Source organism: Gorilla gorilla, chromosome 3 (assembly GCF_029281585.2).
Source record: "Gorilla gorilla gorilla isolate KB3781 chromosome 3, NHGRI_mGorGor1-v2.1_pri, whole genome shotgun sequence".
NCBI classification, from domain to species: domain Eukaryota; kingdom Metazoa; phylum Chordata; class Mammalia; order Primates; family Hominidae; genus Gorilla; species Gorilla gorilla.
In genome coordinates, this window is record NC_073227.2 from 102,615,902 (window position 1) to 102,637,500 (window position 21,599).

General features: G+C 41.6%; 1 long non-coding RNA gene across 2 annotated transcripts in view; it reads left to right on the forward strand.

Moving 5' to 3' along the window:
* Positions 1-20,120, forward strand: part of LOC129533118 (uncharacterized) — a 65,107-nt gene extending 44,987 nt beyond the window's left edge. For both annotated transcript variants that reach the window (XR_008679157.2, XR_010133403.1), the window contains 2 exons: positions 13,163-13,338; positions 19,773-20,120. This is a non-coding gene — a long non-coding RNA (uncharacterized lncRNA). The remainder of the gene's footprint in view (positions 1-13,162; positions 13,339-19,772) is intronic.
* The last annotated feature ends 1,479 nt before the right edge of the window (positions 20,121-21,599 follow it).

The following is a 21,599-nucleotide window of genomic DNA, read 5'->3' on the forward strand; positions in this document are numbered from 1 at the left end:
TTTCTAGATTCAGTGAACAGAAATCAGGACCACAGGAAAGCCTGTAATCTTGAAATTATAAAACATGAAACAAGAAGAGAGGATTGTGAAGTCTTTCAGAGAGAGAGACAAAAGAAAACTGGCAATTAGAATGCTACCAATTTCTTAATAATAATACTGGAAGCTAAAGAAAAACGGAGGAATGCTTTCAAAGTTCTGAGGGAAAATGATTTCCAAACTAGATTTATATACCCAACCAAATTACCAACTCAATGTAAGGGTAGAATAAAGACATTTCTAGGCATTTATGTTCTCAGAAATATACCTCCCATTTATCCTAAGAAAGTTTTTAGCAGGTATTTTCCACCAACAAGAGTGAATAAATCAAGAAAGACATGAGACAAAAATAGAACACAGCCGGGCGCAGTGGCTCATGCCTGAAATCCCAGCACTTTGGGAGGCTGAGGCGGGTGGATCACTTGAGGTCAGAAGTTCAAGACCAGCCTGGCCAACACGGTGAAACCCCATCTGTACCAAAAATATAAAAAATTAGCCGGGTGTGGTGGTGCATGCCTGTAGTCCCAGCTGCTCGGGAGGCTGAGGAAGGAGAATCACTTGAACCAGAAGGCGAAAGTTGCAGTGAGCCGAGATCATGCCAGTGCACTTCAGCCTGGGGTGACAGAGTGAGACTCCATCTCAAAAAAAAAAAAAAGAAAGAAAGAAAAAAGAAAACTCAACACAAGAGGAGGACATTACCAGGATATTAGTGATGATCCCAAGATTGAAACTCTATAGCAAACCTGCATGGAGCCCAACCAAACCAGACTGCAGCAGGTCAAAAGGCTCTGTTAAGGACTTCTTCAGGATAAAGCAGAAAGATCCAACGCAAGAATGAACAATAGGAGGATGTTTTTTCAGCTCCTTTGGAGAGTTTGAGAATTAAATAATGGTTGATGGATTAAGAACAAATGAAAACATGTTGTTTAATTATAGGTATATTATTACCTATTATTAGCTCTAGAGAAGCAACATAATGACCAAATGAATAATAGGTATATGGCTATTTTGGGCACACTGCCTACGGGGTAGCCCTGCTCTGCAAGGAGCAGTAAAAAAAAAAGTGTATATATATATCTAGAGCTAATTATATATATAATTTTATATATATATAATTAGCTCTACAAAAACCAAAGAGTTATGCATTAAAGTCAGTTTAATCCATGACTCAGTTAATACTTACAGTTTTGATTAAACAAAAAGAAAGGACAGAAAAGAAGGAAAAGATGTCTGTTTGAGGAAGGGGAATATGGGAGTATGATAAGAGTTAAATCCTCTTTTCCATAGATGAAAACAGAAAAATCAAGAAATATATACACTTTCTAGAAATGCAGAGGAAAACAAACTCCAGGGGAAAAAAATAAACATCTAACTGAGGTACATTTAACAAATATTTATTGAGTGCCCACTATATATCAAACACTGTTCTAGGTCAAGATTTCCTGACCTTAGCACATTTTGGACTCGGTGTTGTGGGGGACCTGTCCTGTGCATTTTAGGATATTTAGCACATCCTTGACTTCTATCCACTAGATGCTAGTAGCACGCTCTCTAGTTGTGAGAATCAACAATATCTACAGGCCTTGCCAGATGTCTCCTGGAGGGCAAAATCACCCCCAGTTGAGGGTCGTTGATCTAAATAATAGGGATACCGCAACAAACAAAACAGACAAAAAGAACTAAAAGTAGTTACCTCTGAGAAATAGATTCGGCGGTTGTAAGGAGTAGGAAAACAGACTTCTGTGTTTACTCATAAACTTTACAGAATTCTGCATTTTCAAACTATATATGCACATTTCATTAATAAAAAGAAAGCAAATCATCTAAGAGAATATAAACTCCATTCATACCTTAGTTAAAAATTTCTACACAAGGCAGTGTAGTCTTGCAATTCTGGATTTGAATTCCAACTCCACCACTTACTAGCTATATAACCTTAGGCAAGTAACTTAAACCTTTTTAAGCCTCATTTTCCTCAACACTGTAAAATAGGAATATTCACAAGATTACTATGAGTATTGCATATTAAGATGCAAAAATACATATGTGTGTCATATAGTACTTGCATCTAAAGCACTCAATAAATTAAAACGTCCCTGAAAGTACACCAATTTGCCTTGCTTCCATATGCCAGATTCTTGCAAACAACCAACAGTATCTTGGATATATAAACCTGGGGCTCCCATAACTTATACATTAGAATTGTGAGGCCATGTGGCATACCAGGACCAAGGCCACCTATAGCATACACTGTAACCATGTACATTTGACTTTGCTTGTGGAAAGTGACCATACATATTGAGTAAAGAAACTTATCTGATACATAAAGAACGTTAATTGAAATATGTTACAATTTTACTTCTTATCCAGGTGCAGATAGCAGAAGTCCATGTAAACAGCAAGCAATGTGGTTGTATCATAGCTATATAAGAAGCAGAAACAGTTATATATAATTTTTTTTTTTTGAGATGGAGTCTTGTTCTGTTGCCCAGGCTGGAGTGCAATGGTGCAATCTCAGCTCACTCTAACCTCCACCTCCCAGATTCAAGCCATTCTCCTGCCTCAGCCTCCCGAGTAGCTGGGATTACAGGCACGTGCCACCACACCCGGCTAATTTGCGTATTTTTAGTAGAGACAGGGTTTCACCATGTTGGTCAGGCTGGTCTCGAACTTCTCACCTCACGTGATCCGCCCACCTCAGCCTCCCAAAGTGCTGGACTTACAGGCGTGAGCCACCACGCCTGGCCGTTTTTGTTTGTTTTTTTTTTTCTGAGACAGTGTCTCACTCTGTTGCGCAGGCTGGAGTGCAGTGGCACAATCTCAACTCACTGCAACCTCTGCCTCCTGGGTTCCAGTGATTCTCATGCCTCTCGAGTAGCTGGGATTACAGGCACACACTATCACGCCTGGCTAATTTTTGTATTTTTGGTAGAGACGGAGTTTTGCCATGTTGGCTAGGCTGGTCTCAAACTCCTGACCTTAAGTGATTCATTTATCTCGGCCTGTCAAAGTACTGGGATTACAGGTGTGAGCCACTGTGCTCAGCGATCCTTGAATTGTTTTAATAATGTTTTGCATGTTAATGAAAGTAAGCTTATTTAGATTTAGCTGGGTTAAAATATGATGCTTTTTTCTATCACAAAATACTTAACAAGATCTGTATTTCATTATTCATCAAAAAATTGTCACAATTGGCTGGGCACAGTGGTTCACACCTGTAATCCCAGCACTTTGGGAGGCTGAGGCACCTGGACCACTTGAGGCCAGGAGTTGGAGACCACCATGGTCAAATTGTGAACCGTCTCCACAAAAACTACAAAACTTAGCCAGGCGTGGTGGCTAATTTTTGACACTTGTAGTCCCAGCTACTTGAGAGGCTGAGGGGAGAGGATCCATTGAGCCCAGTAAGTGGAGGTTGCAGTGAGCTGAGTTCGTGCCACTGCACTCCAGCCTGGGCGATAGAGTGAGTACTTGTCTTAAAAAAAAAAAAGTGTCACAAGAATAGTGACATAATTTACTCTTATATGGCAGTCTAGACGTCTTGTATTCACTATCTCAGTTAATCTGCATAATCTAGGGTACTGTGTGTTATGTACTATGTGTCCAGAATTTATTCCTTCTGGCAGGTTCTTGGTCTCGCTGACTTCAAGAATGAAGCCGCGGACCCTCACAGTGAGTGTTACAGCTCTTAAAGATGGTGTGTCCGGAGTTTGTTCCTTCAGATGTTCAGATGTGTCCAGAGTTTCTTCCTTCCGGTGGGTTTGTGGTCTCGCTGACTTCAGAAGTGAAGCTGCAGACCTTCTCAGTGAGTGTTACGGCTCTTAAAGGTGGCGTGTCTGGGGTTGTTTGTTCCTCCCAGTGGGTTCTTGGTCTAGCTGACTTCAGGAATGAAGCTGAAGACGCTTGCGGTGAGTGTTACAGCTCATGAAGGTAGTGCGGACCCAAAGAGTGAGCAGCAGCAAGATATATTGTGAAAAGTGAAAGAACAAAGCTTCCAGAGCGTGGGACGGGACCTCAGTGGGTTGCTGCTGCTGGCTGGAGTGGCCAGCTTTTATTCCCTTATTTGTCCCTGCCCACGTCCTGCTGATTGTTCTATTTTACAGAGCACTGATTGGTCCATTTTACAGAGTGCTGATTGGTCCATTTTACAGAGCACTGATTGGTGCATTTACAAACCTTTAGCTAGACACAGAGCGCTGATTGGTGCATTTTTAGAGTGCTGATTGGTGCATTTACAATCCTTTAGTTAGACAGAAAAGTTCTCCAAGTCCCCACTCAACCCAGGAAGTCCAGCTGGCTTCACCTCTCAATCCCTCCTCTAAACAGGACACCCCAACCACTGTTGGGAATTGGGCGATGACTGCTCTAGCTACTTCCTGCTGGATAGGGGCAAAGAAGGGGCCCTGCAGTTGTAATGTCCTCCAGAGGGAAACTCTCTAAGCCAACTAAAGGGTCAGTGGGTTGGTCCAGGGGTCTTCAGTAGAACTTGTTAGTTAAGCTCATTTGGGGTTCCATTTGTAAGACCATCTGCAGCTTGATGGCCTCAATCCTAGAGGAAACAAATTTGACAAGGAGGTTAAAAATACAGGGCCCGAAGGCAAGTAACAGTAAGATGGCTGTCACAGGACCTAGAAAGGGGATAAGCCATGTTACCCAACTCCAGAAGTTGGTAGAAGAGTTTGAAAGGCATTGTCTGATTTCAGAAACCTTTTCCTGTAAACGCCAGGAGGCATCTCATACTATCCCTGCCTGGTTAGTGTAAAAGCAACACTCTTCCCCTAAGAAGGTGCAGAATCCTCCTTTCTCAAGCAGTGAGGAGGTCTAGGCCTCGGTGGTTTTGGAGAGTCACTGCTGTCAAAGAGTCTATTTGGGATTGTAGATCAAGGATAGATTTTGTTATTTCTTGCAAACTGTCTGAGAGGCAGATATAGGTTGAAGTTCCACATAAGAAGAATATGGCTTGGCTGGGTGGACAGAAATTTACCCTGGCTTTTAAACGAATAGGGTTCACTGTTTTTTCTTTACTTCTCTCTCTTTCTCTCTTTCTTTGACTCTTTTGTCTGTCTCTCTTTCTCTCTGACTCCCTCTTTGTCTCTTCCTCTCTTTCCTTCTTTGACTGTCTCTCTATCTCTTCCTCTGTCTCCTTCTCTTTGTCTCTGTTTCTTCCTCTCTCTGTCTTTCTATGACTTTCTGTCTCTTCCTCTCTTTCCTTCTCCCTTTGACTCTGTCTCTTCCTCTGTCTCTCTCTTTGACTCCTTGTCTCTGTCTCTTCCTCTCTCTTTCTGTGACTTTCTGTCTCTTTCTCTCTTTCCTTTCTGCTGGTCTTTCCCTGCCTCTGCCAGCCACTTATGCTGCTGTTCTCCCCTCTCCTTCCCCTTTTGATGGCTTTGGCAGCATAAGACTGCCACCTCCTTGGGTTTTTGCACTGCATGCAATAACTCCATGGTTTCCTTGTGATATTTAATGGGGGTTCCCCCAGAGGTTAGGAACTCCCTTTCTTTCCATATCGCAGCATGGACATGTAGGATTAGATAAGCATACTTACTATCTGTAGCAAAGTCTCCCAATTACAACTGAGGAGTTGGGAGAAATACCTGGTTACAGGCTGTCCCAGGATTCCTCAGATGGTAATGGACCTTGAGGACAGCTGTCCAGGACAGGAGATTAACACTGAGAAAGCCACGCCAGTGTCCAAGAGGAAGTCAATTTCCTGGCCCTCAATGGTTAAACATACCTGGGGCTCAGTGAGGGTGATGACATGAGCTGGCACTTGCCCCAGGCACCCTCAGTCCTGTTGTTGGATCATCTGGTTGGGGGCTTCTGGCCCAGAGAAACTTTGTCCTCTGGGGCAGTGTGCCTTCCAGTGATTGCCTTGGCAAAGTGGACATGTGTGAGGGGGCAGCTTGTTTCTCATTGGACAATCTTTTTTTAAGGCGTCCTTGCAAACCACACTGGTAACAAGCCCTACCGGGCAATTGGCCTGCTCCACTTTCTGTCCTTTCTGAACCACCAAGGTTTGTTTGTCTGAGGGCCATAACTAAGGTTGTGGCCTTTCTCTGACCTCACTTTTCCTTTTTGGCCTGTTCCTCTTGGTCCCTATTATAGAACACTGAGGTTGCCAGGTTTAATAATGCCTCCAGATTTTGTTCAGGGCCCAGGGTTCGCTTTTGGAACTTTCTCCTGATATCTGCAGCTGATTGGGTAATAAACTTATCTTTTAGGACCAGTTGACCCTTGAGTGAGTTGGGTGACAGGGGAGTATATTTTCTTAAGGCCTCCCATAGCCTCTTGAGGAAGGCAGAAGGATTTTCTTCCTTTCCCTGAGTTATGGTGGACATCATTTGAATAATTCATGGGCTTTTTCCTAATTATCCTTAGTCTTTCCAGAACACAGGTCAATACATGTTTGCAACTCCAGTCCCCATGATCTGAGTTGAGATCCCAGTGGGGATCCATACTGGGGATGGCTTGCTGACCAGTAGGGAATTGGTCCCTTTCTTCAGCTGTCATTCTATCATTTACTTGACTAAGATACCAGGTGTCTCCAAATTCTTGGGCTGCAGCTAAAGCCACATTCTTTTCATTAAAGGTCAGGATTTGATCTAATAGCATGACATCTCTCCAAGTGAGGTCAAAGGCTTTCCCTAGACCCTGTAGGACATCTATGTACTTAACAGGATCATCTTAAAGCTTCCCCAGGTCTACCTTGATCTGCTTTAAATCAGAGAGGGAGAAGGGACATGTACCCAGGTTGGGCCAAATTCCCCTCCCCCTACAGCTTGAAGGAGACACAACCAATAGCCCAGGAGTTTTTGTGGTCCTTTGGAGATTTTTTGCTTGTTTCCTTCTGGGTAGGGGAGATTAAAGGAGACTTACCATTAATAGGAAGGGGAGCTATAGGGAGGCTAGGATATGGGGGTAAGCTGAGAGGTAGGTCCTCCTGTGGGATGTAAATTGCAAGCTTTGCATAGTTGTGGATGCTCCTTCAATGAAAAGAAAGCTTGGACATAAGGTATTTTACTCCATTTGCCTTCCCTCTTACAGAAAAGGTCAAGCTGCAGGATAGTATTGTAATTTATACTTCCCTCAGGTGGCATTTTTCCCCATCAGAGAGAATACTGGGGCCAAGCCATAGTGCAGAAAAAAATGAGCCACCTCTTTTTCAGAGTTTGCAGGTCAAATTGGTCCCAATGGCTTAGGATGCATTTCAAGGGTGAGCCTGTTGGTTCCTGAGTGTTTCCCATCTGAAAGAAAAAACCACCCACGGTTTTGGTTTGTTTCCACCTCCACCCAAGAACCCGCAATGGTCCCTGGACCCTGCTAATCAGAATAGTTGCGCTCACCAACGCAGCGGCAGAAGCACTAGTTTTCCTCCTAGACCACAAGGAGGACCAAGGAAGGTTGGATTTAGTGGCCCTTAGCAACACATTCTCAAAAATGTGCACCTTGCCTGTCCTCCTAGACCACAGAGGACCGAGAAAAATCAGATTTAATGGCCCTTACCAATGCATTCTCAAAAACCTGCACCCTTGCCTGTCCTCCTAGACCACAAAGAGGACTGAGAAAAATCGGATTTAGTGGCCCTTACCGATGCATTCTCGAAAACCTGTTAGAGTCCTAAGCATTCTCCTGTTAGTATTGGGACTTTATCCCTGTCCTATAAAGATGTTATGCCCCAAAAATGAAGTGGAGGGCCATACCCTGAGGGAGGGAAGGGATCTTCAAGGTTGGAAATGTGACACCTTTTGTCCTCACTAGAATAGGAAGGATATCGTTTCTGAAGCTCCCCATATCCTAGCTTCAAGAATAGCTTTTGTTAGGCCTGCTAGTCTGAGGAGGGATCCTAAAATTCCAGATAGTCCCACCCCCCAGATGGGGCTTTGGGCAAAAATTATGTCTTTCTGATTGGTGAGCCCGGGTGCCTAAAGAAGGGAACAAAGTCCTGAGGTTTATACTAGAAATCATTATTATAGGAGAAACTAGAAAAGCACCAGAGACAGGGAGTGGTTTTTAGAAGTGGGACTAGCCTCAAAGAAGAGAGGCAAGAGGAAGTTTGTCTGACAGGCATTAGGACCCAGGAGGCAAGGGTCAGGATAGATAGGATAGATGGGTGAGTCTCGCTTGGGCAACATGACTTTGAGAGTTCTGCTTATGGCCGCAGGGTCAACGAACTTGTTGTCGGGACCCTGGAGCTGAATGGCTTCCCTCTCTGTCAACCCTCGGCTCAGCCCAGAAGTACAGGAAAAGCGGAAGCTGGTTCCAGGCAAACCAACACTCCCAACTCCGAAGAGTCGGGGATTGTTAGAGAGCCCTTTCCCAGAAAGCCTGACACCCGTGTCTTTAGTCCGGTGGCTGCACTAGTCGCTTTTAACTGGCCAACAGGTGTCTGGTATTTAGCCTCCAAATTCTAAGGAAAAATAGGACAGAATAGCAAGTGAAAGGGGTCCAATAGCACTCACCACTTGGTGACAGTCCCAGCTGGTTCGCCAAAATGCGTCCAGAATTTATTCCTTCTGGTGGGCTCTTGATCTCGCTGACTTCAAGAATGAAGCCACAGACCATTGTGGTGAGTGTTACAGCTCTTAAAGATGGTGTGTCCAGAGTTTGTTCCTTCAGATGTTAAGATGTGTCTGGAGTTTCTTCCTTCCCGTGGGTTCATGGTCTCACTGACTTCAGGAGTGAAGCCGCAGACCTTCACAGTGAGTGTTACAGCTCTTAAAGGTGGCATGTCGGAGTTGCTTGTTCCTCCCAGTGGGTTCTTGGTCTTACTTCAGGAATGAAGCCTCAGACCCTCAAGGTGAATGCTGGAGTTCATAAAGGTAGTGCAGACCCAAAGAGTGAGCAGCAGCAAGATTTATTGTGAAAAGTGAAAGAACAAAGCTTCCACAGCATGGGAGGGGACCCAAGAGGGTTGCTGCTGCTGGCTGGAGTGGCCAGCTTTTATTCCTTTATTTGCCCCTGCCCATGTCCTGCTGATTGGTCCATTTTACAGAGCGCTGATTGGTCCATTTTACAGAGTGCTGATTGGTGCATTTACAAACCTTTAGCTAGACAGAGAGCGCTGATTGGTGCATTTTTACAGAGTGCTGATTGGTGCGTTTACAATCCTTTAGCTAGACAGAGAGTGCTGATATGTGCATTTACAATCCTTTAGCTAGACAGAAAAGTTCTCCAAGTTCCCACTCGACCCAGGAAGTCCAGCTGGCTTCACCTCTCACTATTATCACAATTTTATAGATTTATGTATTCATTAATTCAACAAATACTTATTGAACATCTGCTGTCCGTCATGCACTGTTCCATGCTGGGACTACAGCAGTAAATGAAACACAAGAATCCTTGCCTCCATGGAGCTTATATTCTAGACAAACAATAAATAAAATTTACATAATGTTAGTTAAGAGGTAAGTACTGCGGAGAAAAACTAAGTATTGAAAGAGAATAGGGTTTTCAGAATAGAAATGGAGGTAGCAATTATTGTAAGAGATGATAGCATTTAAGTAAAATCATACAGGAAGATGAGGAAATTGAGGCTAAAAGAATTATAACTTGTTCAAGGTCACAGAGCTAATAAGGCTAATAAAATTACAGCTGAACACAACAAGGCAGCCGCCTGGAACCTTGATGCATCACTTTATAAAAATCTGTTGAATCCTATTAAGAGGTTTTAGGATTCATCAAAATAAAGCTACATCTGTTCTTTCAGATAGCTCTGAGAAGTATTAGAGTGTGCCCATTAATCCAGAAATGGAAGTAAAACATGACATTTGTATTTATTTTTATTTCAGGCCAAAGAATTCCAAAAAACAAGAAAGATTCCTAGGAGGATTTGGTAGAAATACTTCAAAATGATCATAATTATCACCATTGCAATCCTCCTTTCAATTATTATCATTCTTTTAAGTACAAATGTAATACCAACATGACCCTTTTTCTCCCCATCCTCAACAGACACCAGTAAATGGCTATACGTAATTAGAGATTTCTACAACCAACAGTTATGAAATCATTCTGTAGTGGTAATAAGATTGGAGGAAAAGGAGGTTGGAAGTATTTCCTTGTCCCTTAACTCTTGTCACTGTACCTCTCCCATTTCTATAATGTCGACAGGCTACTTAACCTGTGCACCTTTTCCTCATCTGTAAAATGGGGCTGTTAGTGATATTTAATGAATAGAGTTATGTCTCCCACATAGTAAATGCTATTTACATGTTAACTCTTACTTAATAGGAAAAGATAATTGCATTTGTGGCATTGATTAAATTATTGTAATCTTCCTGCTTAGCCAGAAGTGAAATGACTTTGACCTTAAAATCAGATTTTAGAAATGAGAATTTTAACATCAGTACAGTTCAGAGATACACATTCACCTCTTCTACAGTTTTTTCATTTGAAATGAAAATTCAAACTATCATGTTTTATACTATGTATTTCCTTGTGTAAGGATTAAAAAATTAGTAAGTCATATCACTTTTTCTACCAAATCATAGAGAGAGGACATAGGTCCTCTCCTCCTATCTCACCATCCTAACAGCCTTTAAAAAAATACACTTCCTCCAGTAACCTCAACTTATTAAGGTTTCAAATAACTAAAGCATCCAACTTTACTTTGCAGTTAGTAACAAGGTGTCATGGGTTCTGTTTCCCAAGTGGGAAACTGAGGTCTGAAGTCTGTTTTATAAGTCCCTTAGTGATTCCTGAGGAACAGACATCCTGACTTCAGGATAACTCATTTTAATTCTGGTAATGATCAAATACCAGCATTTTAAATAGCCACCAAGCTCATTATTCCTCCAATGCAATACCACCTTTCCATTCACAAAATATTTTTTAAAGGATCTTAAATGTTAGAAACTTTGGAGTTTCTGTAGTTTAGACTCAGGAAAAAATAGGCGATATGTTGACTGCTTACTCTGATACAATGTACTAAGTATCTTGGAAGAGGGGTGTCTCATTTAATTTTACAATAATACTATTAAGCGAGTTAGTATCACATAAAGCACACAGAACAGTGGCTGGCATAAAAGTGCTGTGTAAGTTAGTTCATATTATCAGCTTTATTTTGCAGATGAGAAAATAGCAAAGTTAAATGGCATGTTCAAGGTCACACAGCTGGAAAGCTAAGATTTTACTGACTGCTAAGATAAGCCCTACTGTGGCATATAGCCATGGAACCCATAGAGTAATAATTAAGATCCCTTAATTATGGGTCAGACAAGATACATCGTGTTATTTCGCTTCTTGTCAGTTTAGTAGGTTGTTTTGGCAGGGTAGAGACAAGAGTAGTTGGAAGAGGAATAGTCATGTATTTTGCTGCTGTTATTTTCGAAGCCCTATAAAACTTGCCCCTTAACATCTCTGTAAAGTAAAATTATGTATAAAACATATTTGTGTCCTGATCACCAGTTAGTAGCATAATTATTGCTAGAGAACTGTGAACTTAAAGATCACCTAATCTAACCCCTTGCACTTTACATGTTAGGATACCAAGACCAAAAGTCTAAGTGAATTATGTGTCTTTGAGATTTCCTCTTCACTGGTAGCATGCTTAAAGCACAGGCTATCACCCTGGTTCCAAGCAAGAAGTCCTACATAATACTTGTTTTCTAAGGCAGTCTTTAGAGTTTAAGAGTTTTCAAGATAATTTATACTTTTATGAGCTGTCGAAAGCTGCCTAGTAAGGATTGTTTCCCTGGTATTTATGCTAGAACTGTCAGAACATAGCTTGGCAGAAACAAATATTAAGTGATCTTAGATTTTTCATCTATTTATGCTTTCAAATATTATTGAGCTCCTACTCTGCACCAAAACAATTCTAAAACATTATGGTTTATCCTAAGCTACTACATAGATAGAAATAACTGATGTTTGAAAAATAGAATGATGTTTGTATATAGACATGTAAGACCTGGTCAGGCTCAGTGGCTCACACCTGTACTCCCAGCACTTTGGGAGGCCGAGGCAGGCGGATCACCTGAGGTCAGGAGTTCAAGACCAGCCTGGCCAACATGGCAAAACCCTGTCTCTACTGAAAATACAAAATAAAAATTAGCTGGGCATGGTAGCAGACACCTGTATTCCCAGCTACTCGGGAGGCTGAGGCAGGAAGAATTACTTGAACCTGGGAGGCGGAGGTTGCAGTGAGCTGAGATTGCGCCACTACACTCCAGCCTGGGCAACAGAGTGAGACTCCGTCTCAAAAAATAAAAATAAAAAACCCTAAGGCCTATCTCTCATCCTTTAGGAAAGCTTACATCCCAGTTGAAGGAGGAAGTCCAACAAATATCATAAACAGGTTAAAGCAACAGCATCAATATTTAAGTGGTACATTGCATGGCAGAGAATAAGTTAAGAGATGATGATCAACACAGGCTCAAATCACTGAGGAAGATTCCATTGGTTATAAGTGGGATAGGAATTGGATCTTATTAGAAATCGAATTTATTTCTACCATGAAGTGTCATAAATCGAATTTATATCAATAGGTAAAGGCAGTGCAGTTAACAATAACAATTAACTTATTGAGCACTTGTGTTCCAGTAACTGTTGTAAGTACTTTAGAAATCCTTCTTTAATTCTCACAACCCTGATGTAGGCACTACTGTTATTTCCATTTTACACATGAGAAAACAGAAGCATAAATTGTCACATGCCCAAGTCTACTGCGCTAATAAGAGGAACAGCTTGCTGTGGGGGTGCACAAGGTGGACTATGCATTGGTGGCATTCAATTATGGTATCTTTCAGTCATTCAAGTGGCCTGCAGCAGACCTCTGTCTTTGGTTCTCTTCATTTCCCACTCTGCAACGTGCTCTTATTCACTCCCATGCTGTTGCTCTCTCCAGATCTAACCTCTCTTCTGAATTCCAAATCATTTTCCAATTCTCTACTAGATATACCCACTTGGATACCACGCAAACACTTAAGTTTAGATCCCCAAACTATACATTCTTCCATTCCCCCACAAAACCTGCTTATTTGACTTGATTTCCAATCTCAGTAAATGGGATCACAGCTATCCTGTAATCTACAAACTGTTAGCCTACCTTGACTCCTCCCTTCTGCTCATCTTCTCTTTCCTAATTAGTCACCAAAATCATAGGGCTTCTATGTCAAATCTCCTGAAGGTTCATCAGCCAAGGAAGTCCAGAAGAGCTGCAGAAGCAAAAGTAGGGAGTTCCCTGAGGGTGCCGAGGCAAACTTCGAGAAAGGGCACTCCTTCTATCATGGTTGATGGCTGTCTCTACTCCCCACGAGCCTGGCCACATCACACTCCTCTTTATATTCAGTATGCCCAGCACATGTAAGTATTAACATTTGGTATTTTCAGATGCATGATTTCCATAGCTCTTAAACATGGTTAATATCAACAAATGTGAAGCTTTGGTTTTCAATTCTCAGCATCAGAGTCACCTAATGATCTTAATAATACATGTTCCTCGGCTCCACCCCTGAAGATTCTGCATAAGCCTGGGATGGGGCCTCAAAATGTTTGTTTAACCTCACAATGAGGCCGAGAACTGCTAACCTCAAGCACTTTTACGTGACTATCATTTAATGTCCATTCCTGAGAAAGGTAATATAATTTTACACTTGGAAAAACTGAGGCTTGGAGATGGTTAATTTACCCAATATCACTGGGCAAATGACAGAGCTGGGCCACAAAAGCATTCATTTGAAATAATCTATTCCACTGAATGTATTAAACTAGAAACTTTGAAAAATCTGCTAAATAGAATGCCCCACATATTTTAATAAGTCTGAAAAGGATTATTTTAAATTGTTTTGAAAGTTTATATTATCCCACTATAGGATCAAGGCCTCTCAGAGAATCTCACAGAATCATGGCAGAACCTAGAATAACAAAAACCATTAAATTCTGGCCTCTGATTTATTTATGTATTTATTTTTACAAAGTCTCACTCTTTTCCCTCAGGCTGGAGTGCGATGGCGCAATCTTGGCTCACTGCAACCTCCGCCTCCCGGGTTCAAGTGATTCTCCTGCCTTGGCCCCCACAAGTAGCTGGGATTACAGGCGCCTGCCACCACGCCCAGCTAATTTTTTTTTTTTTTTTTTAGTTGAGATGGGGTTTCACCATGTTGGCCAGGCTGGTCTAGAACTCCTGACCTCAGGTGATCCACCCACCTCAGCCTCCCAAAGTGCTGGGATTACAGGCGTGAGCCACCGTGCCCGGCCGGCTTCTGATTTTTTAGAACAAAAAGGCAAATCACAAGCTGGTTACAGACAAAGAGGTCGTTTGTTGAGGAGCAGACCTGCTTAGCACCACACCATGACCCAACATAATGGTGACTTCTCTCTTAACAGACCAGCACTAAATGAGCCACATTCCTTTAAAAGTTCTTGAGACATAAAAGTAAAAAGTGGAATAGTGAAATAATAGTGCATTTATAATGAGTACTTTTGCTAACATTATTGCTCTTAGCCATCAAATTCAATTCACCATTTTCCAAAAATGTTGTAACATAAAATGGTAAATGCCTACCAGCACTTGTAGTGGTCTCACATTTGATAGCAAGCCCAGCAGATTACAAAGATTGAACATCCCCACAAAATCTTCCTGCCCTCAATACCCTGCCTCATAAACATTCCGAAGAAAACTGGAAATTGCTCCTTAGCATAAGCTAACTTTCCAAACAATCCCATCATTTAAAAATTTTATGTGATGTGTTAACATTCCAGTAGTTGCCTTACCTTTTCAACTAATAAGTTCTATGTTAAAGGTATTCATTCAAGAGAAAAAAGCTTAAGTCAAAAAAAAAAGACAGTGCAAAAAATGCATGAGTGCTGTAAGAGTTTAATTGTAAGACAAAAGCACTGCTACATTATACTTTAAACATAAGTAATCTTTCAGAAGGAAGGATTCAGTGCAAATTAAAACCCTATGAAAGCCCAACTGTAAATTTCATATGAAGACTCTAGAAGTAAACTTCTAGAACTGGAAACACTTGGTTCCAACAGAATTTGCTTGGGGAGAATATGTCTTGAAAATGTTAAATGGTACAGAGAACATCATGTTTAAGTCAACCAGATACTAAAAAAAGACATGCTGATAGGTCTTAATACATAAAACTAATTGATTAGTAGTAGCATGCTTTATATATCAATGATTATAAAAGCAATTTACAATAAATTTGAGCATTTCTAAGTTTTATTTACTGCCTTAGCCAATCTCTTAACTATACTGTAATAAAATGCCATTCTTCCAATTTTTATTTTATAATAAAAAGGTTTTCACTTCATCAGTCTCAGACTGGTGTTTTATATAAATGTTAAGCTCTGTATAATCCAAAGCCATCCATACAACAAAAAAGAAATTATGTAATTCCTTTTCTCAAGTGTTTATTCAAAGCATAGCTTCCATGCCATGTTAAATGTCACGTTTAGGTACTGGCATTAACAGACCTCTTAAGTTTCTTCCAATTCTTTTTTTCCTGAGAAATACAAAAGCCAGGAAAGTAACCTTCCTAATTCTAGAGTGCAAACAGAGTACAGCCTCTTATAACAAAATTAAATTTATACAAATTAACCTTGAAGTACTCTCTTCCCAATACCAAATGACTTAAAGTTTCCCAAAATAGATTCCAATAACCTCTATTATCACTGTTTAATAAATTAATGCCTATCTCTAATTTCTTTGAAGACTTTTAAAGAATTTCTCCCTTAACAACTAAAATAACAGATTTGGATTGCTATTACAAGAACACCATGCTCCTACTTAGGCTCTAAATCCTATAAAGCATTTCAGATTTTAATACAATAATTTTGTAAGGTCCTTTTTCTCCTTGCCCTTGGGAGAACACCTGCCCCCTACCCCCCACCCCCCGCTCCAATTCCCTGCCTTTACAGGGCTTACTGGGGGAAATTTATTAACATTTAGGAACTACCCTACTGCTCCAACTTCCTATATTATATAGTCAGTCCCCTGGAGACTATTCTTTATCTCAGCTACTCTATACTACTGCCATTTACATGGAAGGCTGCTGGAATTATGCAACCTTCTTGAGAATTGAAAAGGCGCTAAAGACAATAGGGCAATATATAACCAGCCCAATTAGAGAAAATAGCAAGTCAATTTCTATCAGAGTTGTTGATTACCAATTCATAATAATGCAATGGATGGCTAAGATCAGGGCAGAGGCAAGATACAGACAATAAGGGGAGTGTATTGGCTGTAGAGAATTTTAAAACAATACCAAGCAACTCACCATGTTCCCAGCCTGTAGCCACCCCCACCACCTACTTTCCCTGACTTGGTACATTACTGTTGTTCACTGTCATCTTGTACTCATTAGAATGTTAAAAATCATATCATTTTTTTTTCAAGGTAGACTTAGGGTCCACAACTAAAATGCTGGTTTAGTAAAACATATACCTTTGTTTTTACAGAAGATGTAAAAACAAACCCTTAGGAAACAGTGTGTTTAACTCTATCTTAAAGAGTTAACACATTAAAGTCCTTAACACATTAGTATGCAATTAAGATCACTTGGAGGCCAGGAGCGGTGACTCACGCCTGTAATCCCAGCACACAGGGAGGCCGAGGCAGGCGGATCACCTGAGGTCAGGAGTTCAAGACCAGCCTGGCCAACATGGTGAAACCCTGTCTCTACTAAAAATACAAAAATTAGCCAGGCATGGTGGTAGGAGCCTGTAATCCCAACTACTTGGGAGGCTGAGGCAGGAGAATCACGTGAACCCGGGAGGCAGAGATTGCAGTGAGCTGAGATCGTGCCACTGCACTCCAGTCTGGGCAACAGAGTGAGACTCCGTCTAAAGAAAAAAAAAAAAAAAAATCACGTGGTGTATGTGAAATACAGAATCCCAGGCAACACTCCCAAACAATTCTAAGTGATTCTGATATAGATGCCTACAAGCCTCTTTGAAATGCCAACCAGCTTATAATCAACCCTTACCCAATTTACCAGATTAAAAGCAACTGTTACCAACTAACAGGACAAGCGGACTCCATTTGCACAACTGAATATTTATCTTGCTAGAATCATTTTACCCATGGAAATTTTCAGGCGACTCCTAACTATGCCTAATAACAGTTTGAATATGGCTAGTATTAAAGAAAGGATATACCCTTCTCAACCCTGTCAAAAGTAGGTATCTTAGGCTGGGCACAGTGGCTCACGCCTGTAATCCCAGCACTTCAGGAGGCCGAGGCAGGCAGATCACTTGAGCACAGGAGTTGGAGACCAGCCTGAGCAACATAGTAAGACCCCATCTCTACAAAAAACTTTAAAAATTACGCCAGGTGCAATGGCTCACACCTGTAATCCCAGCACTTTGGGAGGCTGAGGTGGACGGATCACCTGAGCTCAGGAGTTTGAGACCAGGCTGGTCATATGGTGAAACCCCGTCTCTACTAAAAATACAAAAGTTAGCCAGGTATGGTGGCATGTACCTGTAATCCCAGCTACTCGGGAGGCTGCGGGAGAATAGCTTGAACCTGGGAGGCAAAGGTTGCAGTGAGCCAAAATTGCACCACTGCACTCCAGCCTGAGAGACAGAGCTGAGACTCCGTCTCAAAAAATAAAAATGAAAAAAAAAAAAAAAAAAAAAACTGGGCCGGGCGAGGTGGCTCACACAATCCCAGCATTTTGGGATATTGAGGTGGGCAGATCACCAGGTCAGGAGTTCGAGACCAGCCTGACCAATCCAGTGAAACCCCGTCTCTACTAAAAATACAAAAATCAGCCGGATGTGGTGGCGTGCACCTGTAGTCCCAGCTACTCAGGAGGCTGAGGCAGGAGAATCACTTGAACCCAGGAGGCGGAGGTTGTGGTGAGCCAAGACCACACCACTGCACTCCAGCCTGGACAACAAAGTGAGATTCAGTCTCAAAAAAAAAAAAAAAAAAAAGTATATATATATATATATAAGCTGAATGTGGTGGTGCTTGCCTGCAGTCCCAGCAACTCAGGAGGCTGAGGTGAGAGGATCGCTTGAGCCCAGGTTGAGGCTGAGGTGAGCTGTGATCACATCACTGCATTCCAACTTGGGCGACAGAGCAAGAAGACCCTTTCTCCCCCAACCCAACCAAAAAAAAAAAAAAGGAAAGGTAGCTTTCAAAAAAATCAAATTTTATGAATAGTTTAGGGTCATCCTTAAATGTTAGTTCATTGATAAACTGCACTATTAAGAAACTGCTTCCAAATAAATTTATTGAGATGTGATGCTATATTATGGATCTAGGTTTTGACATTTCAGGTTAAACTCACTCCAAACAAAATAAACTCAGACATTTCAGGATCAACACAAATACTGTGATAGAAAGATTGTATCTTTCCAGTTTCCAAAATTCCTAATACCTCAAAGGCCCTAAACATACGTTTAAAGTACTAGTCTTAACTACAAAAAGAAACTTTCCCAAGCACTAAAATAGTAAAAGCAGAGACTAAATTAGTTTCTCATGTATACAACAGACAGGCTTAATAACTGGATTCTAATGAGACTACCTTTCAAAACTGTCAGCATGAACTGGCACCTGGACAGGTGTTCCACACCCACACTGTATTCTCAACTGTGCACAACCAAGTACAAAGAAGGAAATACTATCCCATGATGTAAAGAGTATTATGCTTACATGACTTGCAACCCTATACACATTGAAGGTTAGGAAAGAAACAGACAAAAAAGGAAACCCAGGACCCAAGGAAGAGAAATTAACTCACCTGGTAGCAGACACCTACTAAACCAAAAGGTATCAAAATCTGATTCAGAACAACAGACCTAGAAAGCTCATTACTTGAGAAAAAGTGGGATTCTAACCACAGTCTACAAAACTGTTTCGAGAATTGAGATCAAAGCTACATGACACTACCCATTAGTAAACACAGGTTAATTTGATAATAAACCAGCAAACTACTTGTAAATTTCACTTTGTTGATCAAATTCTAGAAGCAGGGGTACTGAGCTCCCTGTTAATATTTTAATTTACCTGTCCTTTTTTGTTCTCCTAAACCTTACACCAATCACCCACCTACACAAAAAAGCTACAAAAAATAATCTGTGTCATGCCCAGTCTCTTCTGAAGTCACACTAAAAACGAGTTATCTAAAAAAACTGGGGAATGGGGGGGATAAGATAATATTTCAGGAGTTCGAGACCAGTCTGGCCAACATGGTGAAACCCCATCTCTACTAAAAATACAAAAATTAGCCAGGCCTGGTGGCGCATCCCTCTAGTCCCAGCTACTTGGGAAGCTGAGGCAGGAGAATCGCTTGAACCCAAGAGGTGGAGGTTGCAGGGAGCCAAGACCGTGCCACTGCCCTCTAGTCTGGGCAACAGAGTGAGGCTCTGTCTCAAAAAAAAAAAAAAAAAAAAAACAAAAAAGAAGGAAGGAAAAAAACAATATTCCGCCAGCTGTCAGCAGTATGGATATCACAGATTACATCACACAACACCCTGACTCCCCGCAAAGATTTAGGAATTGGCAGCCCAAGTACCTGTAGAAACATAGATGAAACAGGTCAAAAGATCGATTCAAAGTCGCTTAACAATTAGTTAAACCTCCAGATCCTCTATACTGCTGGCAATTGACTCCTGAACCCTGGCAGAAAACTGGAGATGTACTCTCTTAAGCAAGTTAGAAAAGAGCTGTTCGACTGAATAGGCACAGTGATGAAAATAAACAGTTTACTTTTTGAGATCCCTCAACCTCTTTTTCCACTGGTATCAGAAACTGACGACCTTTTCTTATCCTTTAGGGAGGAGAGTAAGACACCTCTGGTAAGTCTGACCAGCTTGAGAAAACAAAACAAGGAAATGTATCAAGTGATTTCTCAATAAAATGACACAGCCATATCACCCAACAGTGAAGCCAGTGATTGAAAAGCACCCTGCCAGACCCACACACATAACATTCAATTAGCATTTAAAATGTTCCACTCTTAAATATGACCCAAGGATCACCAAACACCTGAAGAAATTTTCTAACATGAAAACCAGAAGCCAAAGCAACAGGAAAACAAAGCATCTTGGAAACAAACTTTTAAACAGGTTATCATTAACCTTAGAGATGAGAAAAAGGTATGTTGATATTTATTTATAACACATGGGGGAGTGGTCTTAGAAACTGACACAATTGGCCAGGCGCGGTGGCTCCCGCCTGTAATCCCAGCACTTTGGGAGGCTGAGGCAGACAGACCACCTGAGGTCAGGAGTTGGAGACGAGCCTGGCAAAGATGATGAAACCTGTCTCTACTAAAAATACAAAAATTAGCCGGGCATGGTGGTGTGTACCTGTAGTCCCAGCTACCTGGGAGGCTGAGGCAAGAGAATCGCTTGAACCCAGGAAGCAGAGGTTGCAGCGGGCCGAGATAGTGCCACTGCACTCCAGCCTGGGCGACCAGAGAACTCCACCCCACACACACACCCACACCCAAAAAAGAAACTAACGCAACTGAAATTTTGGGATGTTTTTAAAAGTTGACAATTAGGCAAGGTGCAGTGGCACATGCCTGTAACTCCAGCACTTTGGGAAGCCAAGAGTTCAGGACCAGCCTGGGAAACATAGCAAGACCTGGTATCTACAAAAATTGAAAGATTAAATTAACAGAAACACATGTCCAGGGCTTATACCCAAACAAGAATTCCAGAGAACAAAGATCGAGATGGTAGATGGGGAAAGAAGAATCAGTTCAGTAATATTTCCCGTATCTGAAGAGCAAGTTTATACAATGACAAGATTCAGCGAGTGGCCAGTACAATGTATTAAATAAACCCAAGATACAGTTGTGAACCATAAGAACAATGGTAAAATTCCAAGTGATTTCAGAGTTAAGAAAGATTCCATATGTAAGACCAAGATTTAAAATAAATTTCTGGGTCAAAGAACAGTGTAGCACACACCTGTAATCCCAGCACTTTGGGAGGCCAAGTCAGGTGGATCACCTGAGGTCAGGAGTTCAGGACCAGCCTAACATGGCGAAACCCCATTATCTACTAAAAAAAAAAAAAAAAAATTAGCCGAGCCTGGTGGCACACACCTGTAATCCCAGCTACTCAGGCAGCTGAGGCAGAATTGCTTGAATCTAGGAGGCGGAGGTTGCCGTGAGCCGATATGCCATTGCACTACAGCCTGGGCAACAAAAGCAAAACTCCGTCTCAAAAATAAAAAATAAATTAATTTCTGGCCAGGCATGGTGGCTCACACCTGTAATCTCAGCACTTTGGGAGGCCGAGGCAGACGGATCACAACGTCAAGAGATTGAGACCATCCTGGCCAACATGGTGAAACCCCGTCTCTACTAAAAATACAAAAACTAGCTGCGCGTGGTGGCACAGGCCTGTAGTCCCAGCTGCTAAGGAGGCTGAGGCAGGAGAATCGCTTGAACCCAGGAGGCAGAGGTTGCAGTGAGCTGAGATCGCACCACTGCACTCCAGCCTGGCAACAGAATGAGATGCTGTCTCAAAAACAAATAAAATAAATTTCTCCACCAAACCTGAATTCTCTACGTAGCTAAACTTAGTAATCCAATGCAAAATAGAACTTTACAGACAGGAAGGTCTCGAAGCTATTGGAAGATGTCCTG